At 42.5% G+C, this 22,573-nt stretch overlaps 1 pseudogene; it reads right to left on the reverse strand.

Moving 5' to 3' along the window:
* Window positions 1–12,314: 12,314 nt before the first annotated feature.
* On the reverse strand, window positions 12,315–12,873 carry LOC121433069 (annotated as a pseudogene).
* Between the last annotated feature and the right edge of the window lie 9,700 nt (window positions 12,874–22,573).

A 22,573-nucleotide genomic window follows, 5' to 3' on the forward strand; every position in this document is an offset into this window, starting at 1 on the left:
ATCGAGTCATTGCTAACTTAACCTCTGGGAGATATTCCATGATTGCTGAGTTCAACCTTTCCAGCTATGCTGCCCATAGCAGATCTGGCAACACAGCCCTGCTCAGAACGGGGAGGACTGACCATCCTTAATGCAAAATCCACGGGGCTGCCCTTGCCCTTAGAGTCTGGAAATATCTAAGGTCTTAGGAGACTGAAAATGTGTTTTTCCCTTGTCTTAACTGGCAGAAGGAGCCTCTGGCATTTCCAAGTACTAGACATTAGTGTCCGCCCCAGTGATGTTAATCTGTTTGTATTTCAGTCTTAGGACATTTTCCAGTTGCTTCTGCCACAACAATCTCTGCCATCTCAGTGCCTCTGATGTCCCCTGTGAGTTCACGAAGCTCTGCAGTACCGGCAGGATGTCACAAAAACTGATTGCTGTCCTGTCTTCTTCCTCTCTCATCTTTCGGTGTCAGCCAAAGCCCCAAAGCTTTGTTCAAAGGGGACTTTGGCTTGGCAAGTTTACATCTGAGCCAAGACAAACCGTATTGCTTTAAAAAATAAAATCATTGGAAAAAGAGACTCACATTCTGGATTTAGGACTTTCATATTCCAGTCTGAGGGATTTAAACTGATAGTCATCATATTAAGAAATAAATACTAGAAGAAAGAAATATGAGGTTACAAGAGAACAAACAAAGCCAATTTGAGTGGATGATTGCAAGGGCTCCAGGATGGTCCCAGTAACGCTTGAGATGCGTGGGAGAAGGCTAGCAAACCTTGATGTGCTTGATGGCATCAGGCTCTGGGTTCAATCCCCAACTCTAGAAAAAATAAAATAAAATAAGGCATGGATAATAAAGGGCTCTGCGGACATACCGCAGTCAGTGAGGTACTTGTTGCACAGGCATGAGGATGTAAGTTTGATCCCCAGAACCCACATTTAAAAAACGAGGTGTGGGGGGCTGAACAGATGGCTCAGAGGCCAAGAGCACTGACTGCACTTCCAGAGGCTTTGAGTTCAATTCCCAGCAACCACATGGTGGCTCACAATCATCTATGATGAGATCTGGTGCCCCCTTCTGGTGTGCAGGCATACATGCAGGCAGAACACTGTATACACAGTAAATAAGTAAATCTTTTTTAAAAAAAAAAATGTGTGAAAAAAAGTCAAGTGTGACACTGTGCGTGTAATCCCAGCACTGGGGAGACAGAGACAAGTGACTCCTTGGGGTTTGCTAGACAACCACCCAGGCTAGTTGGCTAGTTCTGGAGTTGTGAGAGACCCAGCCTCAAAAAAAAGGATGGACCACACCCAAGGACCAACCACCAAGGTTGTCCTGTGGCCAAGGCACTGTAGCATATACACACACATACTACAGACATACACATACACACACACGTACACACCACACACACACATACATATGTACACATATACACACACCACACACATACATACACACACACACAACATACTCATGGTAGATGTGTTGTGGGAATTACCATGACATCTTACCCTTACCCTTGTCCACACACACACATACTACACACGCACACCACACACACACACACACACACACACACACACACACACGGTGCATGTGATGTGGAAATTGTCGTAACACCTTACCTGTGTTCATTTTCCTCTAAGCTGAGCCTCCTAAGTCTTGCTATCTGAGCTATGGTCTGGTAGTCATGGAGGAGTGGGGGGAGGGGAGCTCATTGTTTTTCCTCAGCCCCCCATCCTCCCATGCATGATATGAAGTCAGACTGAACAGCGGAGCTAGTGGATGATTGCTAAGAGCCTTGGCCTTTTACTTAATTGTCAGCAAATCCAAAGCTCATGGTTGCTGGTAAAATGCCAGATTGATTATTCAGAAACAAGTGCCTGAGTTTGGACCAAGCATTGTCTCATTAGTATGCAATGTCCATGCTGGCCCCTGGTTAGAGAAACTACAGAGACTACAAACAGGAGGAGTCAGTGGGAAGGAAGTCAGAAGGAAAACAATCCAACTTTCCCTGTACTGTGCTGTGGAAGCCTTCACTGGCTGGCGAGCTTTCTCCCAGGTACAGGACACTCTCCAATAACGCACTGAAGAACCGAGAATTCCACCGTCCCCTGCCCTGGCATCAGTGCTTAGCCTTCCTTCCTCTCAAAGCCATCGTGTCTGAGGCTAACTCTTGCATTTACATTCAAATCCCACCTCCTTCTCTGCTTGCCTGCTCTGCAGCTGAAACCCTCTCTTCTTCCTCCCGCATACTAAGTTGCCCTGCTCTGCCAGAGAAACCCTTCCGCATGCATTAGTATGTGCCTTCTAGCTTGACAAATGAAATCAGGGAAGATTCTTGGACTCTTCTCTTTCCAGCAAACTCCCCAGCCAGTTTTACAACGAAACACTTGAGAGTTGAGGACAAGTTTTTTAAGTTGCTGTTCACTCTTGAGTTTATTATAATCAGGCATTCTTTCCTGCCATTCTGCTTACCAATAGACTTCATGCAGCCAAACCCAGAAGTGAACACCCCTTCTGAGTTTTTTTTTTTAATTGGGTTCCCCCACTTTTTCCACCCTCTGCACGTTGGACTGATTTTCTCTACACAAGTCTTCCTTGCTCATCTACTGTACTCTTGTGACTGTAACGCCTCGCTTGCGTTACTCTCTACTGTACAGTTCACATACTGTACCGTTCGCGAGCCGGGAGAGGCCCTGGAGATTAAAGGAACACACAGAGACATAGGTCATTTGTGAGGAGCAAATGCCATTTATTCAAGCTTAGCAAAAACCTTATATATCTAGCTATATGCTGCACAATGGAAATCCCTCCCAAGGCAGGTAGAAAATTATCAGATCCAAGAGTAAACCAAACCCCTAAGCTAACCACCAGTGGGGGCAGAGGGAGCACCGGAGCAAATAGGATGTTTAGCAGGAAACTGCAACAAGATGTTTGGCCAAAAACTGCAAGTGATCCTCAATATGAACCCCAGGAGAAGGGGTAGCCCTGTGGGCCCTACAGTGACTTTGTACAACATTGTATGTGGGTGACAATGAAGATTTTACTTCACTTCTCCTCTGGTGCGCTAACGTGGGTGGGTGGGTGGGGGGGGCGATTACATCCATGTAAAACCTGAGGAAGCTTGAAAAGGAATTTTAGACACACAAAAAAACCCCAGAGTTTAGCTGCATTTATTTTTTCAGCCGAGCTCTGTTTGCTGGCATCAAGCAGGGGCACCACAGCTCCTTTAAGAGAAGTCTTTCTATTTTCCTATTTCAGCAGTAGCAAAAACAAAACAAAACAAAAAGTGGCTGGAGAGATGGCTCAGCGGTTAAGAGCACTGATTGCTCTTCCAGAGGACCCGGGTTCAATTTCCAGCACCCACATGGCAGCTCACACCTGTCTGAAAATGCAGTTCCATGAGATCTGACACCTTCACACCAATGCACATAAAATGAAGTTAAATAAATAATTAAAAAAAAAAAAGAGTGTAGTTTCAAAATGGTGCTTCCTGGTCCATGCTGCTAGCATGAACTCTGGCTCTTTCAGGCGGCCAAGCACTTGAATGGAGTTTATGGCTAGTGTGCTGCAAGTTACTTGGTGGCAGCATGGGCAACTGGTTACCAGAGTTGAGGTAGTAAGCGTGGCTCCCACCCGGCAGTCTCAGAGGCAGTGAACAAACCTCTGCCATGTTGGACTGGGCAGAGCCAACAGGTAGGATGGTGGAGTTGGCCTTAGCCATGCCCGCTTAGCAATAAAAAAAAGTGTTCCTGGTCAAAAAATAATTGCAGATACACATGCAATAAAGACATATTCAGATGAAAAAGACCTCTAAATGGGTAACAGTGTTGGATAAATATACGTAGGCTTGAGAGAGGAAAATGAGTATAGACAGTTACATAATAAAAGAGTACAGACAGTCATAGGTGAAAGGATTAAAGATAATAAAATAAATATTAAACTTGTAGAAAAAGTGATAGAGTAAGAAAAATAAGCCATGTAAAGATGGAATATATACAGAGAGTCTGGATTGTTGGGACTCATGAGGCCCAGGCCTGAGGCCCAGTCTAACTTCCTAAGACTAACTCAAGTTGGCATGAGGCCTAGTGTAACTTCCTGAGCCTAACTCGAGTTTGGTGATCTGTCTTTGGCCATGACTTCTGTATATGAGTGACTCAATATAGCCTGACCTAAGCCTGCCTCTGCATAGCCACTGCTAAGGTGGCAGGATATTATTGGTCCTTATTCCTTACTCCACCTCAACTCATCCCAAGACTCCTGCCCTAGAAAAGTTCCTGCCTAATGCAATAAAACGAGATCCTGCTTCAACAAGATTCCCGACTTGGTGTGATTCTTTCTGGTGGCTAGGAGGGAGGTCCAGGGAGAGTCTGGTTGGACTGGCTTTACCTCCACTATCTGTCAGAGATCCTGGCACTGGATCATGTATATTATTGTGTTGTCTTTGAATTTTTTGACTTTTGAATTTGTGAAGGAGCTAAGTACAGAGAGACATTTAATTATATGGGCTGCTAAGATAAACCAACATATATACTTTAAAGGTATCTTGACTTCAAAATTTGGGTCTAAGGATTTGTTGCTTTGGAAAAGAGGTTCTTCTTTTATTTCCATAGAAGATGAGAACCTGTGGATTGCTTCCAAACTAATGTGGTTCATGTATTCTATGAACCTCCCAAAAGAAAATACTTTCCCCAACAAAAAGCAGGAAGCAGTTTGGAGAGAACTATGCCCATATTCCCAAATATTGCTTATAAACATTTGTTTACATTTAAAGGGGGATATGCTATCTAGATTTGCATTGGTATGGATCTTGGTTTATTGACATAAATTTGAGGTCAGTTTTGTTATATGTATATTTCTGCTCTTGATTAAGGTATTGTGTTTGTGAAGCTCACTTAAAAATGTAATGTATAATTAAGAAATATAGATTAATAAATAGTCATCTATAGTAGTCAAGTTTGTAGTCATGCTAGTTAAGCTTTCTAGATATATAGAGATATATTTCAGTTAGATAGGTATTCTTCAAATTTTTTGGAAAACTTCAGAATATGGCATTTAAAATGTTTTAAGAACCTAGGACTTTTCATAACAATAAGACACATCTGCTCCTGGCAGCACCAATTACTTCAAGAAGATGGGCATCGAAGAGGCTCCTTATGGAGATGTTTAGTCATTTGGGCAAAAAACTGCTCTTACCTGGACTGCTTGATGTTATGCTATATGAACTGGACATGCATGACTTTCCTAAAGGTGAGACCATCCCTCGGGGTTCCCACTTCATGAAAGAGTCTGCCAGACATTCTACAGGACACAAAAGAAAGTAACTGATGAACTTTGCCAATGCAAGGCATAAGAGATCTTCAAATTTCCTGCTTTATGAAAAAGTCTCCTGAACACTATTGGCCTGTAGTCTGAAGATGTGTCCCAATGTCCTCCAGCAAGACCACACACCTATCCCAATAAGGTCATACCTTCTAATCCATTCAAATGGTGCCCCTGCCTGGTGATCAAGCATTCAAATATGATCTATGAACCTATAGAGGCTGTTCTTGTTCAAACCATCACACCACGATTGTGTGGATACAATGTGATGTAGTCCTGCTAATTTCCCCATCTCAACAACCTGCTAGTTATGAGTGCCCCCTTCTTTTCAGGATAGCCTTCCCTGAGTGTCTTGAGTTGGTCTTTCAAATGGCGTAGTCCAATTTGTCATTCATTAGTGCTTCATACCATTTACTGAGCTTGCTCTGTGTGAGCTAATACATTAGGCACTTAGTGCAGGTAATTTGTGGGCATACACACACTTATCCAGAGGTTGGTGTCCTGTGTTTTCATCACTTCCTCTCTACCTTCTTTTCTGAAACAAGGTCTTTCACTGAACTTGAAGTTTACTGATTGAGTAGACTAGCTGGCCAGCAAGTCCCAGGAATTCTCAGCTCTGAGGTGTGTATTACAGGTTTTTCACATGGATGCTGGGGATCTGAGCTCAGGTCCTGCTTGTACAGCAGGCATCTTGCCAACAAAACATCTCCCCAGTCCCATCATAGGTAATTTTCATCAAAACAGCCACAGCCTCCATGCAGATGGCTGCTTCTCTTTAGAAATAAGGAAACTGAGGTTCAGTGAGTGTCAGATATTCTTATGTGCATTGATGTGTATGTGTGTCTATGTGAGGGTGCCAAATCCCCTGGAACTATAGTTACAGACAGTAGGCTGCCATGTGGGTGCTGGGAATTGTACCAGGGTCTTCTGGAAGAGCAGCCAGTACTCTTAACCACTGAACCATCTCTCCAGCCCCAAGTTTTAAGTATTTCATTCAAAGTAGCATTGGCACTGCTGGAATTTACATCCAGATGTTTATGATTTTAAATCTAAATTTCTTTCTTTACATCTCATCACCTCTTTTATTATTTTATTACTTCATTTTTTTAAAAAACAAAGTCTTGGGGCTGGAGAGATAGCTCAGCAGGTTAAGAGCATTGCTGGCAATTCCAAAGGTCCTGAGTTCAATTCCCAGCAACCACATGGTGGCTCACAAACATCTGTAGTGAGATCTGGCGTCCTCTTCTGGCCTGCAGGGATACATGTCAGATAGAATATTGTATACATAATAAATAAATAAATATTTTTAAAAAACAAAAAAAATAAAAATAAAAAACAAAGTCTTATGTTTCTATGTGACCTCTAGTTATGCAGAACTCATTATGCAGTAAAACTGGTCTTGAACTCACAGAGATCCACCTGCCTCTGCCTCCCAAGGGCTGGGATTAAAGGTGTGCACCACCAGACATGACTAGGCCCTATTACCTCTTTTAAATGTAGCAGTTTCTGGTTTCTGTGAGCTTTTTAACTTTTTCGAGGATGGGGAAGAATTGAGCCAAGGTGAAAGAATTTTACCCTATGCTCCTTCTGGTCCAGAAGAGCAGTGAGGAGGGTCCACAGCATCTTTTACCTGAGTGACAGGGCCCGTGGATCTGAGAAAACCAGCTCTCGGCAAACAGCTATGGTGATGTCTCTCTTTTGTCTCCAAACGCTAATAGTTCTGGATTCAAAATCTTTTCTCTCTTTGACTGGACCCGGATAGAATAGAACAAGAAACTTACAGCATATAATTTGGCATTTTACTGGTATGGTAAGCTTACAAAAATTTTGTTCTCCCTGACAAGGCTCAGCTAATTCTATCAAAATAAATCTCTGGAGGGGAAAAAAGCTCTCTTTGAAAGACTACGAGAAGCCCTTTCAAGAATAAAAATAACACTTAAAACCGATGTTCTGTGTATCTCCTTTTTCTTCTTTTTCAGAAGAAATCCTGCCCTTTCTGATAATAGGAAATAAAGAATGTCATAGAAAATGTGTCAACATTCGGCACACTGAGAAGAGAGGAAATTTCTTCATACTGTACTTTAAGTTTTAAAAGATTTGTGGCACAGACTGTTTCCACATCTGTGTGTCACTTGTCAGTGCTCAGCGCTGTGACACTCTAGGCGAAAGACATTGTGATAACATCAGAGGTAGGGCTGTAAGGGAGGTGACCACATCCTGAAGGTGGAGCTCAAACAAATGAGATGGTGTCCTTGAAGGAAGACTCCAGGGAGCGGGCTTGCCTTCTTCTCTACCATATGACGATATTTTCAGAAGACATTGGTCTGTAACCCAGATGAGGGACTTCACCAGATCCTGGCTTAGCTGGTACTCTAATCTCTGGCTTTTAGCCTCCAGATCTGTGAGTGAAATTTTTTTCACAATGCATAATGACACATTTTTTTAATCATGACGCCAAGAGGCTGAGATAGGAGGGCTATGAATTTGAAGCCATCCTAGGGTACGTAAGTAGTGTCCTATTGCCAAAAAGAAAAGCAAGGGAAATAGAATGAGAAAGAGAAGGGGAAGGGAAAAGGAAAGAAAAGGAAACCTAAATTCTGTTGTTCATAAGCTACCTAGTCTCTGGAATTTATTTTTTATTTTGGTTTATTTTGTTTTGTTTGTTTTCAAGACAGGGTCTCTCTGTAGTTTTGAAGCTTGTCCTGGACCTCACTCTGTAGACCAGACTGTCCTCGAACTCACAGAGATCCTCCTGCCTCTGACTCCCAAGTGCTGGGATTAAAGGTATGTGCCACCACTACCTGGCTGTAATTTTTGTTATAACATTGCAAACTGACCAAGGTAGATAAGACAGTGTCTTTCTAGGGAAGAATTCTGTTATCAACCTAGAATTTAGCTTTTATAAACCCTCTCTATATATAGGGATGCAAAAATCACAATTAGTCTGTTTTGAGATAAAAGTAATAAGCTATCATTAGGGAACAAGATAAAATATTCACAACCATGACCATTTTAACATAAGTACTGGGTTGGCTGGGCCTTCAGTTCCCAGTCCTGGTCCCAGAGTTAAAAGAAACAAAGGTGTCTGCCAAGCAGTGTTGAGTCAGCACCACGGACAGCACCACCAGCCCCCTGCTGATCGGTCACTCCTACCAAACCAGAACAATGGAATTTTCCAGAGAAGACCATTCTCTCTAGGCCCCTTCTCGCTTAGATTCCCACTGGGGAGGGAGTCTCACCTTTGCTCTCCGGAGACTTGGTGTGCACATGTGCACACACGGCTCAAAAGCCTCTGAACATTAAAGCTTACAGAAACTGCTTACAGAAACTGAGGGTGCTGGAGGGGAAGATGTGATGGTTTTAAAGGGCACTTTGCTCTTCCATGAGAAGGTGCCAAGATGTGGAGCCAAGTTCACTATGATGCTGAGACCAGCTAGTTCGCACTGGCGTGAAACTGGAAGCTTGCTTCCTGCTGAGGCCAAAGACCAACAAAACAAAACAAACCCACAAAAGTTTGATTGCCTAATCCTAGGAGTTTATTTTTGGAGTTTGGTTGATCTTGGGTATGTCTGTTTGCTTACTTGCTATTTGTCACCTGTCTTTTAAATGCTTAGCTTAGGGCCTCTGAGGTAGCTCAACAGGTGAAAAATGCCTGCTGCGGAGCCTTAAAACTGTGTTCAATCCAGGGACCCATATGGTGGAAGAAGAGAAGCAACTCCTACTAAGTTGTCCTCTGACTTCCATTTGCATGCTGACACACACACACACACACACACACACTCATGCATGCTCTCACAGGCACACTGTGACATCCACACACAAAACAAACAAACAAACAAATGTTTTAACTTTAATAAAAAGATTTATTATATTTTATGTGCATGGGTGTGCCACTTGCATGCTTGGCTCCTGGAGGAAACCAAAAGATGGTTTCAAATGTCCTGGAACTGGAGTTACACATAGGTGTGAGCCGCTACATGGGTGCTGGGAATTGAACCTGGGTCCTCTGCAAGAGCAGCCAGTGTTCTTAACCACTGAGATATTTCTCTAGCCCCTATTATAACATTTTAAAACTTTTTTTTTTTTTTTTTTTTTTTGGTTTTTCAAGACAGGGTTTCTCTGTAGCTTTAGAGCCTGTCCTGGAACTAGCTCTTGTAGACCAGGCTGGCCTCGAACTCACAGAGATCCGCCTGTCTCTGCCTCTCAAGTGCTGGGATTACAGGCGTGTGCCACCACCGCCCGGCTCAACATTTTAAAACTTAATAGAAAAAAAGTTTTAACTTAAATTTCAGCCTAAGAAACATCTCAGGGCTAGAGCCAGGGTGAAATATTTGTGAAGGGGTCAAAGAAAAGAACACAAAGGAGTCTGTAAATGGATTTAAATTCATAGCACATCTTCTTAAAGTGCTAGTGGGGTGTTCTGTTATGGGGGTGCCATCAGCTCTGCTGTCACAGGGGACATTAACAATGATGGGGCAGTTCCTGATTAGGCTTTCAGTTCTCGGCAGGCTGTGGGCTTTCTGTGTCCCTAATGAGACAGTCTGCAGGTTCCCTAGTCCTCCTCAGGCTGACTAAGATCTTATTCATTGGAAGCCGCACTTCTCCATCCAGTGCTATCAGGCATCAGGGGCTTCCTTCCATGCTGGGCTTCCCACGCCCCTCTACTTGGCAAGCTCTAAACACAACACACGTTTATTTCTTCCTGAATTTTTTACTCGTCTTTATACTTATTTATTTTTATGTGTACATTCGTCTGTGTGAGGGTGTCAGATTCCAAAGAACTGGGGTTACAGACAGTTGTGGGCTGCCATGTGGGTGCTGGGAATCAAACCTGGGTCCTTTGGAAAAGCAGCCAGTGCTCTTAACCACTAAACCATCTCTTCAGCCCAGATTTTACCCATCTTTTAAGGCCTTTGTTTTCACTGGGTTTTCCTAACTTGCCAACGCAACAAGAGAATCACCTTACCTCCTATGCACAGCCTTGCTTTGAATTTGGGTTATCTCCTTTGCAATAGATGGCGTGCTCCTCCAGGGAAGTGACCTACTTTGTAAAGAAAAAATTTCAGGTATCAGTCTCCACCTGCACACCAGTCCTTCAATGAGACCCTCACCGCAGACCATGAAGCAAAGGAGAAACAGACGAGGTTGGAGTAGATATCCACCCGTAACCCTCTTCTGTCCTCCATTTGTGACTTCCTTCGGAGCAAAGAGAATGCTGTGCTGCCCCCTCTCTCCTTTAACCACCACACGGTTTTTGAGGCTCTTCAGAACTACCTTTACCCCGATGTCTTTCTGGAGTGCCTTGACGACAGTGTACGGGTATTTTACAGAACTGCTGGAGACCGGAGGTGTCTTCAATAGAAGATAATGCTCACACTCCAGGTCCTAATTATATCCTGTCAGTGTTTCCATTATACTCTCCCTCCAGAAGGATTTGTTTCCACTGTGGGTTTAATCTGTATCAGACATCAACCTGACACGCAAGTTCTCAGTCTTGCTGCAATGTAGAGAATCTTTGTCTGCCTTAGAACATATATTTTAATCAGTGCAGTGATTCTGGAAGGCTGTGTTTCTCTGCTGGGAAAGCCAACCCAGCCTGTGCTGGACACGCCTAGGACATTTGTATCATGTCGTATTCCACCCCACAGGGGGTTCTGACCGTCTATGCTGTGGTATCTATCCTTCAGGGTCCCCTGGGAGTTGTCCCGCGTACTGGACATTATCCTAGAACACAAATGGCTCCAGGCCTTTCAGGAACATGAGCACTGCGCCTTTGTCTGAATCCTTCCAGGAAAATGCTAAGGATAAAATTTTTGAACAGCTCTCGGGTGGGATACCTAACCTAGGCTATTCTGTTACCTGCTCACTGTGGAAGCCATGAATCCTCAGAATAGAAGGTAGTTTTCCTTGCTGAGAGCAAATATTTTATTTGCTTTCCTCTGGGTTTTCTTTGTTTTTTTCCCCCTTTTCTTTCCTCTTTCTTTCTTTCTTTCTTTCTTTCTTTCTTTTTTTGAGACAGGGTTTCTCTGTAGCTTTGGAACCTGTCCTGGAACTTGCTCTATAGACCAGACTGGCCTCACATTTACAGAGACCCACATGCCTCTGCCTCCAGAGTTCTGGGATTAAAGGTGTGCACCACCACCTGGCAAACTTTTGGTTTTTTTTGTTTTAGTTTTGCTTTTTTGTTTTGTTTTGGTTGTTTTTTTTGAGGGGGGGGCGTTCAAGTTTGACTTGGTTTTTTGAGACAGGGTTTCTCTCTCTGGGTTTTCTTTAACCTCTGAGTCTCAAGTTCGTTGTCCCTTCCCTCCTCCTAGTCTGAGAACTTCCCATCTGGCAGAGCTGTGGGTGTGGTGGGGGCTGCTTGCCCCATGAGGATGTTTTTCACAAGCGAGGCCATTTCCCACACCCATTCTCTCTTGCTCTACACCTTCTTCTCCTCTGATACTCTGTTTTTAGGCATCGCCAATGGCCTCTCCTTCCTTCAATGCCACACCAGCTTCCTTTGGGACCTCTCTGACACCAGAGAGTAGAGAAAAGTGGAGTCTGGAAGAATCAGGAGAGTGGAAAGTTAAAGTTGACTTTCCGTTCTTACAAGTGTCTTGCAGGAATTTCTCATAGAAAAAACATCTACTTAGAAACTTCCTGCTAATCAGGTGAGTTTGATCTACAAACCTAGTTCCAGGACTGTCAGGGTTGCTGCACAGAGAAAAAAAGAAAAAAGAAAAAAGAAAAGAAGAAGGAGAAGAGGCAGCTCACAACTGTCTTTAATTCCTGCTCCAGAACCAATGCCCTCTTCCATCCTCCGTGGACACTGCACTCATGTGGCACACACACACACACACACACACAAATAAATAAATAAAACAAGGGTAAATTTAGTAAGATTCATAAGAATTCTACATGATCATCAATTCCAGAAATTTCTCATGTGGTCCTCCCTCCATGAATACTGCTAGAAACCTCCAAACATTTCTTTTGTTTATTTTTATTTTTTTTTGAGACTTTTCTTTAAAGTTTATTCCAAACAACAGTCTTCAAGCTCACTGTGGTGGCTGACCACGTCCACGACCAAAGCCTCCTCTAAACTGGAACTCGGTGGCTGAGCCAGCCCCAGCCTTGGCTTTCTTGTCAGCACCAGGAGGCACAGCACTCCTTCTGTAGGTGTCTCTGTCCGCCTCCCCTCTTGTGAATCTTGCTGGGCGCTCACCCTCTGGCCCTTTGGGCCGAGGCCTGCCAGTTTCGGGACGGCTGCGGGGCAGGGTGGCAGGCACGATCTCCGGAGGCAGGTATAGATAATCGCGGAGATACTGGATGCCCTCATTCGTAAGGTACCAAAAGAAGTGTCTCCAGGCAAACTGCTCCTTCACGTAGCCTCGAGACTTCAGAGACTGCATGCCTTCATGACATGAAGGTTGGGCACATTCTTGTCAGCCAGCTCGGGGTGTTTGGGCATATGGACATCCTTCTTGGCAACCATCACTCCTTCCTTAAAAAGGAGCTCATAGATGGCAATCCGGTTCTTCTTGGGCATCAACATCGCGTCGGCTGCAGGGTCCGGGACGGAGGCTGGAAAGCTGTTTATTTTTTGAGGTAAGTTCTCTCTGTGTAATCTTGACTGGAACTCACACTGTAGACAGGATGGCCTAGAACTCAAAGAGATCCTTCTGCTTCTACCTCCCTGAGTGCCACAACATCCAGCTCAAATATTTCTTGTTTGGAACTTTTGTGTCTAAAATTACATTTCTTAGACTAGCAAGATGGCTTACCAGGTGAATTTAGTGTCTGGAATCTGCACAGCAGAAGTGAGAACTCCTTACAACTGCCCTCTGACCTCTACATGTGTGATGTGGCACCTTTGCAGGTCTCCTTTTTGACCTATGCACCCTTCATACACACACACACACACACACACACACACACACACTCACACACTTGCGTGTGCACACACAAATAATAAAGAGATGCAATGGTAAAACTGTATCCCTTAGGCTTTACACTCACATGTTTTTATTATTATTTTAAGTCTACTAGAAAATGATGTAGATACTTTGTACTTCTTGATGATTACTTCTTCCTTTAGAATATGCAAGAGAAAGCATACAAGTCACAAAGTATCATATAGGAGATGGAGGCCATGGAGTAGGGTTCTCAACTGTTACACACTTCCTCTTGACATAAATACATACAGTTGGACCCACATGCATACTCTGTAATTGAATATACATACATACATACTATATAATCGAATCCATATACACACTATGTAAGTGAATACATACACACATATATAACTGAGTCCTCATACATACTATATAACTGAATATACATGCTATATAATTAAACACCCCAAAGTAGTTTTCACAAGGCATCTATTTATTAAGAGATTAGTGATAAAGTTGGGCTAATGTGAAATTTGTTACACTCAACTACATATCACACTTCCCAATATCTTCTGTTGTGTTTTTCATCTTAGGAAGGACTTCCTTGTAGACAATATTCATTTTTAAATTCACCTGAATTTTCTTCTCTGGCCTTTCCTAAATTTGCATTTTATGTTTAAATTTTTGGCTCATATAAAATTAATGTTGAAACATAGGATGGTGTATAGTATTGGTCTAACTCTTAATACAAGTCACACATTCTTAAGTCAATTAGTAAATTACTGGTCTTAAAATGAGGCAATGGTGGCACATAGCTGTAATTCTAACACTTAGTACTAACAGTAGTCAGATGGATCAGAAGTTCAAGGCCATCCTTGACTACATAGTCAGCTAGAAACCAGCCTGGGATATATGAGACTCTGTCTCAAAAATCAATCCATCCAGGAAGCAGAAATTTTTTTCTTTCAATAAAAAAAATAAATAAAAATAAATAAATAAATAAAAATCCATCCATTCATCCATCCATCCATACATACATACATACATACATAATTCATCTAATATAGAGCTGGCCTTTTAAGGCAAAAGAAAAGACCAACATTCCTGAACCTCCCTGTTGACAAGAATCCCATAAGTCACACACTGACTTGTGATGTCTAAGATCTTCCCCAGAGACAGAGCAGAGGGGGGGGGCAGGAAGTGACATACGTTTAGCAAGCACCATACAATTCTTATGGTCTGGAAGATGGGCACTGGAGTAGACAGAAGAATGTAGATAGTCTAAACCATGTTGTTAGAGGCTAGACCCTAACGTTGCTTGAAGGGCCTGTGAACCAAGTTTAGCCATAATTCCTGCAGCCATGGCACTTGTTAGGTTTCTATTGCTGTGAAAAGACAGTGTGACAATGGCAACTTGTATAAAGAAAACATTTAACTGGGGTGGCTCACTTGTTAGCCACATGGTTCAGTACCTTTTTCAGTGGGGCAGGCCACATCTCCTTTCTTCGGTGTTTGGACAGGACTGCAGAGGGAGCTTCCTGCTTCCCAGATGAGGGAGGGGACTTGATCGGGGGAGGGGGAGGGAAATGGGAGGCGGTGGTGGGGAGGAGGCAGGAATCCTTAATAAATAAATAAATTTAAAAAAACTAAAAAAAAATAAAATGTAAAAGACACAGTCAAAAAATAAATAAATAAATAAATATTAAAAAAAAAAAAGAAAGAATTCTCCTGTTCTCATTGTCCCGCCTCTACTTCCTGTCTGGTTGTCCTGCCTATACTTCCTGCCTGGCTACTGGTCAATCAGTGTTTATTTAAAATATAATTGACAGAATACAGAATTGTCCTACAACACTCACTTACAGTTTTAGAGGCTCAGTCCATTAGTATAATGGTGGGGAGCATGGTGGCTGTGCAGACAGACGTGGTGCTGGAGGAGTAGCTGAGAGTCCTACATCTTACAGGCAACAGGAAGTCAACTGGCTCACGGGGCAACATCCTGAGCATAAAAATGTCACAAAGTCTGCGCCCATAGTAACACACTTCCTCCGACAAAGCCTCCTAATAGTGCCACTCCCTATGAGATTATGGGTGCCAACTATATTCAAACTACCCCAACACTCAGCCTAAATTTAAGTCTTAGCTCGTCTTTCATTAACTCTCCCTATTCTCTCTGTTGTAGTTTTCTCTCAGTAGCCCATACAGTATTTGTGGGTGGAGCTAGGTCCTTTGTTTTTGATTTACTGCGGTAGCACCAGCATGATAGCGGGTGCTTTATAACACAGGAAATGCAAAAACAATCCTCATTGAGCGGGTGAGTGTTTCTCTGGTGGAAAGAGCCACTCTAAGGTAAGGTCTGGCCTGGCCTGGTAGATGTTTCTACTTGAATGCTTCATGTCAGAGCCAAGACTGAGCTCACCATTTCCTCCACCTCAGCCCAAATCCTACCTCCTTCCAACACTTCGATTTCTTCCATGAGGGCACTAGTCCTCTTCTTAGAGCTTTCCTTCAAGGTATTTAATAATTTCTCTCACCCCGTCTCCTAATCCCAGCGTAAAGATACAAGGGTTTCACCACAGGACTTTCAGGTGAACACATTTAGTTTTTAGCAAACTATCAATTATAAAAGATGATCATGAACGGAATGTGGGAGGTGGGGTGCATTAACCTCTGTTTTCTAGATCTCAGTGTCCCTGCAAACTGATGCGCCACTTCCAAGGAGCTTCAGCCCCTCTCTTAAGTGATGGTGTATTACGGGGCATAGGGACACATACCTTTGATCCCAACATTTGGGAGGCAGAGTTAGACAGATCTCTGTGAGTCTGAGATCAGCCTGGGCTACATATAGAGTTCCAGGACAGCCAGGGCTCAGAAGTAAGACCCCATCTGTCTTAGGGTTTTGTTGCTGTGAAGAGACACCACGACCACAGCAGCTCTTATACAGGAAAACATTGAACTGGGGTTGCCCTACAGTCTCAGCATGGTGCTGGAGAAGTAGCTGGGAGTTCTACATCTGGATCCTCAGGCAGCAGGAAATGACACACTGTCAGTCCCTGAGACTTCAAAGCCCACCACCTAGTGACACACGTCGTCCAACAAGGATTCAAACATGAATCTATCCGGGGCCATTCCTATTCACATCACCCCGCCACTCCAAAAAATAAAACAAAATCACCAAAGCAACAATAACAACAACAACAAAATGGCAGTACTTGTCTCCCACGGCCTCTGAGAACAGGAGCACCTTGCTGTTAGAACAGTATAGGGCTCAGAGGCAGCAACAGTTCAGATGGGAATCTTTGTCCACCTGCTGATAAGGAACCCCCTAGCCATCAGAGGCTTCTTCAGAAGTGATGCTTCTCCTGTCGCAGGTTGGAATGACCAGAAGTAGGTTCTCAGCTTAAGCACGGCAGTCAGTGGTTCTACTGGGCATTGTGCCCATGATCACACTCTATGGAAGGAGAAAGAAGAAACTCAGCTTAGGTAGATGGGGACGGTGGGGTTGAGATACATCCTCCCCATGAAGGCCTCTCTGACACCACAGAGGAGACTGTTACAGAGCGGCACAGCAGAATCCTCCCAAAAGTTGCCCCCAGATTATGCCAGTCTTAATACTCTTACATCACTCCAACTACTCCTACGGGACACGTGGCCTTCTGCCCCGTGTTTTCTTCATTCTGGGCAATTCCACTGGTGACCTGTAGTCATTGGGGGCGGCGGGGCTGCGTCCCCAACACCCCAGCCGCCTGCCCTGCCCGACTAGCTTATGCCCGAAATAACAACACACAAACTGTATTCATTTAATCACTGCTTGGCCCTTCTGCCCTAGCCCTTACTGGCTAATTCTGATATCCCGATCAACCCATCTCTAATAATCGGTGAGCACCGGTCTTACCGGGAAAGGTTCAGCATGTCTAACCTGGCAGCTTGCTTCATGGCGTGTGTCTGCCCAGGAGCCGGGAGCATGGCGTCTCTCTCAGGCATCTGCTCCCAGGAGGAGAGCAGAGCTGTGGAGTCTCTGACCTCACTTCCTCTTCCTCCCAGTGTTCTGATCTGTTTACTCCACCTACCTATGTCCTAACCAATAAAATGGGCCAGGGCAGTTCCTTTATTAGCCAATGACCTTCCTCCATCAGTGACCAACAGTCATCTCCAGCAGCCAGGGAAGGAAACATTCCATTGCTGGAGGAAGATCTAGACAATCCATCACAGTACCCATCAGAGCTCCCCAAAGTTGTAGCGGTCCAGACCAAGTGGGACTGGAGGGATGGCTCAGTGGTTAAGAGCACATATACGGCTACTGCAGATCAGCTCCCAGCACCCACATCAGCACCACAGCTGCCCGTAACACCAGCTTCAGAGCATCCAGCTTCCTCTTTTGGCCTCCACTGGCACCTGGACTCATGCACACACCCCCAAACCCACATATGCACAATAGGTAAAAATAAAACAAATCTTAAAACAACAAGCAAACAGAACAACAACAGACATGAGCCCAAATGACTGTCATTCCTTACCACCCACTGCTGTGGTTCATCCCTTTTCACCTCTCATTTTATTGAAAACATGGAAAATGTCTCTCGCAGCAGTTGACATGGAAAAGGAGGGGTGTGGTCTGGAAAAATAACCCACCCAACTGGAGAGAAGGATAAAAATGAGAGGAAATGAATTCGCGATTGACTTGAGAGTTGTGGTTGATTGGGAAGGGCTTCATGATGGATCCGTTTGGGGATACTGCTAATGGCTGGTGAGAGGGTACCACATTAGTTCTGGGACAGAGATAGAGGCCATTCCTAATTCCTCTTCCAGACACTATGCGAATCTTTTAGACATATTGGAAAATTATTGTGGGAAAAGGATAGTCCTTGCCCTCACCCCTTGGTTAGCTGTATTCTCCCAACTGGCTCAGAATCCCACTGCTCTAACCACAGGCCCTCCAGTGGACCAGTGTTGAAAAAGAAAGAAAACATGGTTGTAAAAGAGAATAATATCTCCCAGCCTTTGCTCACCCTAGAGGCTTATTTTGAAAAATCACAGTGATTTAACTTGTTAGCAGTTTAATTCCCTTTAAAAAGATTAACCAGACTAATTATTCGTCAGATTTCCCTGTCTTTGTCAGCCTCAATAAGGATCTTTTGTTACAGTGATTAATGTGTTTTAATTGTAGCTTCTCTCAGGGCAATAATTCGATAGCACAGTATTTGCCGAATCCATGGAAATCTTGGAAATGCTTTGACAGCTGAGCTATTCTTGGGAAACGAAAGTAAGGGAATATATGTACCTAACAGAAAGTGTTTTATAGCATATCATTAATATGGATTTTTCTCTCCCTGACAGAGCTTGCTCTGCCTCAGTCCATGGAGCTGCTTGCTGTGCAGTCAATTTTCCATCCAGAAACATCAGGATGGAGAGATCAATTAATCCAGGTGACTAGACTATCTCCCATCAGTCCCCACATAGCCGCTAGTGACAGTAATAGCCACGCAGACACACACAGATCGCGCAGAAAGCCAATCTATTGGTCAGTGTCCATAAATAATCATCCGATTAAGAGACTGGGGCCTGTGCTGCCTATTCAGTTTTCTACATAATACCACATCGTCATCCACCAACCCCTAATTGTGCAAGCTAAGGATTTTTACATTAAAGGGCATTTGTACAAACGGCACCCGAGACAAGTTTTATGGGCCACTACTAATTTCCACTTAAAATGTGGTTTAATATTATTTTTCAGTTATGGTGGTTCTAAAAACTTTGGTGTCCTACGTAGGTGGAGTTGATTCCTGGCTTTACTTTTAATTAGTTAAGAGCTATTGGGGGAATTACAGAAAGTTCTTTATAGCAATGATCATTAAGAAGCCATTTAGACTCATTAAATACCCACCAAGGCAAGAGATCTGTGGCTTTGGGGACAACCTGTTTTATACAAAAGACATCCTGAAGCCAGAGTTAGCCAATACCTAGCCACAAATCCAGCCCTACACCAAGTACTAGAAGGAAAACCCCAACCCAAGGAAGTTAGCTACATCCAAAAAAAAAACAGAGACAATAGATGATCTCACAGCAGTAAATCCCAAAGAAGGGAAACACATACACAATAGCACCACCAAATTGAAAAATAAAATAACAGGAACTAGCAATCACTGGTCATTAATATCCCCTAATATAAATGGACTCAAATCACCTATAAAAAGACACAGGATAAGCCGGGCGGTGGTGGCGCACGCCTTTAATCCCAGCACTCGGGAGGCAGAGGCAGGCGGATCTCTGTGAGTTCGAGGCCAGCCTGGTCTACAAGAGCTAGTTCCAGGACAGAGAAACCCTGTCTCGAAAAACCAAAAAAAAAAAAGAAAGAAAAAGACACAGGATAACAGATTGGATAGGAAAACAGAATCCATCCTTCTGCTGCATACAAGAAACACACCTCAACCTCAAAGACAGATATCACGTCAGAGTAAAGGGGTGAAAAAAAATTCCAATCAAATGAACCTAAGAAACAAGTTGGTATAGCTATCCTAATGTCTAACAAAATAGACTTCAAACTAAAATCAATCAAAAGAGACAAAGAAGGACATTTCATATTTGTCACAGGAAAAACCCATCAAGAGGAAATCTCAATACTGAACAGCTATGCTCCAAATAGAAGGACATCCTCATATGTAAAAGAAACACTACTAAAGCTTAAATAACATATTAAACCCCACACATTAATGGGAGAGACTTGTCCACTCCATTGGACAGGTCGTCAGATAGAAATTTAACAGAGAAATAAGGGAACTAACAGATGTTATGACTCAAATGGACTTAACAGACATCTATAGAACATTCCATCCAAACATAAAAGAATATACCTTCTTCTCAGCAACTCATGGAATCTTCTCAAAAATTGACCACATAATAAAGCAAACCTCAACAAATAAAAAGAATTGAAATAACCCCATGTATCTTATCAGATCACCATGGCTTAATATTAGAATTCAACAGTAACACTAATTTCAAAAAGCCCACAAACACATAGAAATTAAGCAATACTCACCTGAATCACCAATGGATCAAGAGATAAAGAAAGAAAGGAATAAAAAAAAACTTCGTAGAATTCAACAAAAATGACCACACAATGTACCCAAATTTATGGGATACAGTGAAAGCAGTATTAAGAGGAAAAATTATATCACTAAATGCCTATATAAACAAGCTGGAAAAATCCCACACTAGGGAATTAACAGCACACCTGAAAACTCTGAAACAAAAAGAAGCAAACTCACTCAGGAGGACTAGATGGCAGGAAATAATCAAATTGAGAGCTGAAATCAACAAAATAGAAACAAAGAAAGCAATACAAAGAATCAATGAGACAAAGAATTGGTTCTTTGAGAAAATCAACAAAATAGACAAACCTTTATCCAAACTAACCAAAAGGCAGAGAGAATATCCAAATTAACAAATAAACAAAATCGGAAATGAAAAGCAGGGCATAACAACAGACATGAGGAAATCATCAGGTCATATTTTGAAAACCTGTACTCTACAAAATTGGAAAACTTAAAGGAAATGGACAGTTTTCTGGACAAATAGCACTTACCAAAATTAAATCAAGACCAGATAAGCAAATTAAATAGACCTATACCTGCTGAAGAAATAGAAACAGTCATCAAAAGTCTCCCAACCAAAAAAAGCCCAGGGCCAGATGGTTTCAGCCCAGAATTCTATAAGATTTTCAAAGAACTAATATCAATACTCCTCAAATTGTTACACACAATAGAAACAGAAGGAACATTGCCAAACTCTTTTTACGAGTCTACAATTACCCCATATTCAAACTAAATAAAGATATTACTAAGAAAGAGAATTACAGATCAATCTCACTCATGAACATTGATGCAAAAATACTCAATAAGATACTGACAAACTGAATCCAAGAACACATCAGAAAAATCATCCACTATGATCAAGTCGGCTTCACCCCAGAGATGCAGGGCTGGTTCAACACACGAAAATCTGTCAATATAATCCACTATATAAACAAACTGAAAAATAAAAGACACATGATCATCTTATTAGATGCTGAAAAAGTCTTCAACAAAATTCAACACTCTTTCATGATAAAGGTCTTGGAGAGAGCGGGTATACAAGAAACACACCTGAACATAATAAAGGAAATATACAGCAAGCCAACACCAATATCAAACTAAATCGAGAAAAACTCAAAGCTATCCTATGCTGAAATTAGGAATAAGACAAGGTTATCGACTCTCTCCATATCTATTCAATATAGGTTTTGAGGTTCTAGCTAGAGCAATAAGACAACAAAAGGAGATCAGGGGGATACAAATAGGAAAAGAAGAAGTCAAACTCTCATTATTTGCTGATTATAAGTTAGTTTACATAAGTGACCCCCAAAATTCTACCAGGGAACTTCTACACCTCATAAACACTTTCAGTAATGTAGCAGGATACAAGATTAACTAAAAAAGAATCAGTAGCCCTCCTGTACACAGATGATAAACAAGAGAAACATTGTCCTTCACATTAGCCACAAATAAAATAAAATATCTTTGAGTAACTCTAACCAAACAAGTGGAAGACCCGTATGACAAGAACTTTAAATCTTTGAAGAAAGAAATTGAAGAAGTGACCAGAAAATGGAAATATCTCCCATGTTTCTTGGGTAGGTAGAATTCACATAGTAAAAATGGCAGTCTTAACAAAAGCAATCTGCAGAGTCAATGCAATGCCCATCAAAATCCCAACAAAAGTCTTCACAGACCTCGGAAGAACTATACTCAACTTCATTTGGAAAAGCAAAAAAACCCAGGTTAGCCAAAACAATCCTGTACAATAAAGGAATTTCTGAACATCACAATTCTTGATTTCAAATTCTACTACAGAGCTACAGCACTGAAAACAGTCTGGTATTGGCATAAAAACAGACAGAAAAACCAATGGAACCAAATCAAAAACCCAGATCTCAGTCCACATACCTATAAATACCTGATTTTTGACAAAGAAGCAAAAGATATAAAATAGGAAAAAGAAAGCATATTCAACAAATGGTGCTGACATAACTGGATATCAACATGTAGAAGAATGAAAATAGATCCATATCTATCACCATGCACAAAACTCAAGTCCAAATAGATCAAGACCTCAACATAAAATCAACCATAGAAAGTGGGAAGTACAGTTGAACACATGGGCACAGGGTACTACTTCCTAAATATAACCCCAGTAGCACAGACACTGATAGAAACAATTAATAAATGGGACCTCCTGAAACTGAGAAGCTTCTGTAAAGCAAAGGACATGGTCAACAAGACAAAATGGCAGCCTACAGAGTGGACAAAGATCTTCACCAACCCCACATCAGACAGAAGGTTCATCT

The sequence above is a fragment of the Microtus oregoni genome, unplaced genomic scaffold (genome assembly GCF_018167655.1).
Source record: "Microtus oregoni isolate MIOR12 unplaced genomic scaffold, Mior012 000036F_ref0000092, whole genome shotgun sequence".
In the NCBI taxonomy this organism is placed as follows: domain Eukaryota; kingdom Metazoa; phylum Chordata; class Mammalia; order Rodentia; family Cricetidae; genus Microtus; species Microtus oregoni.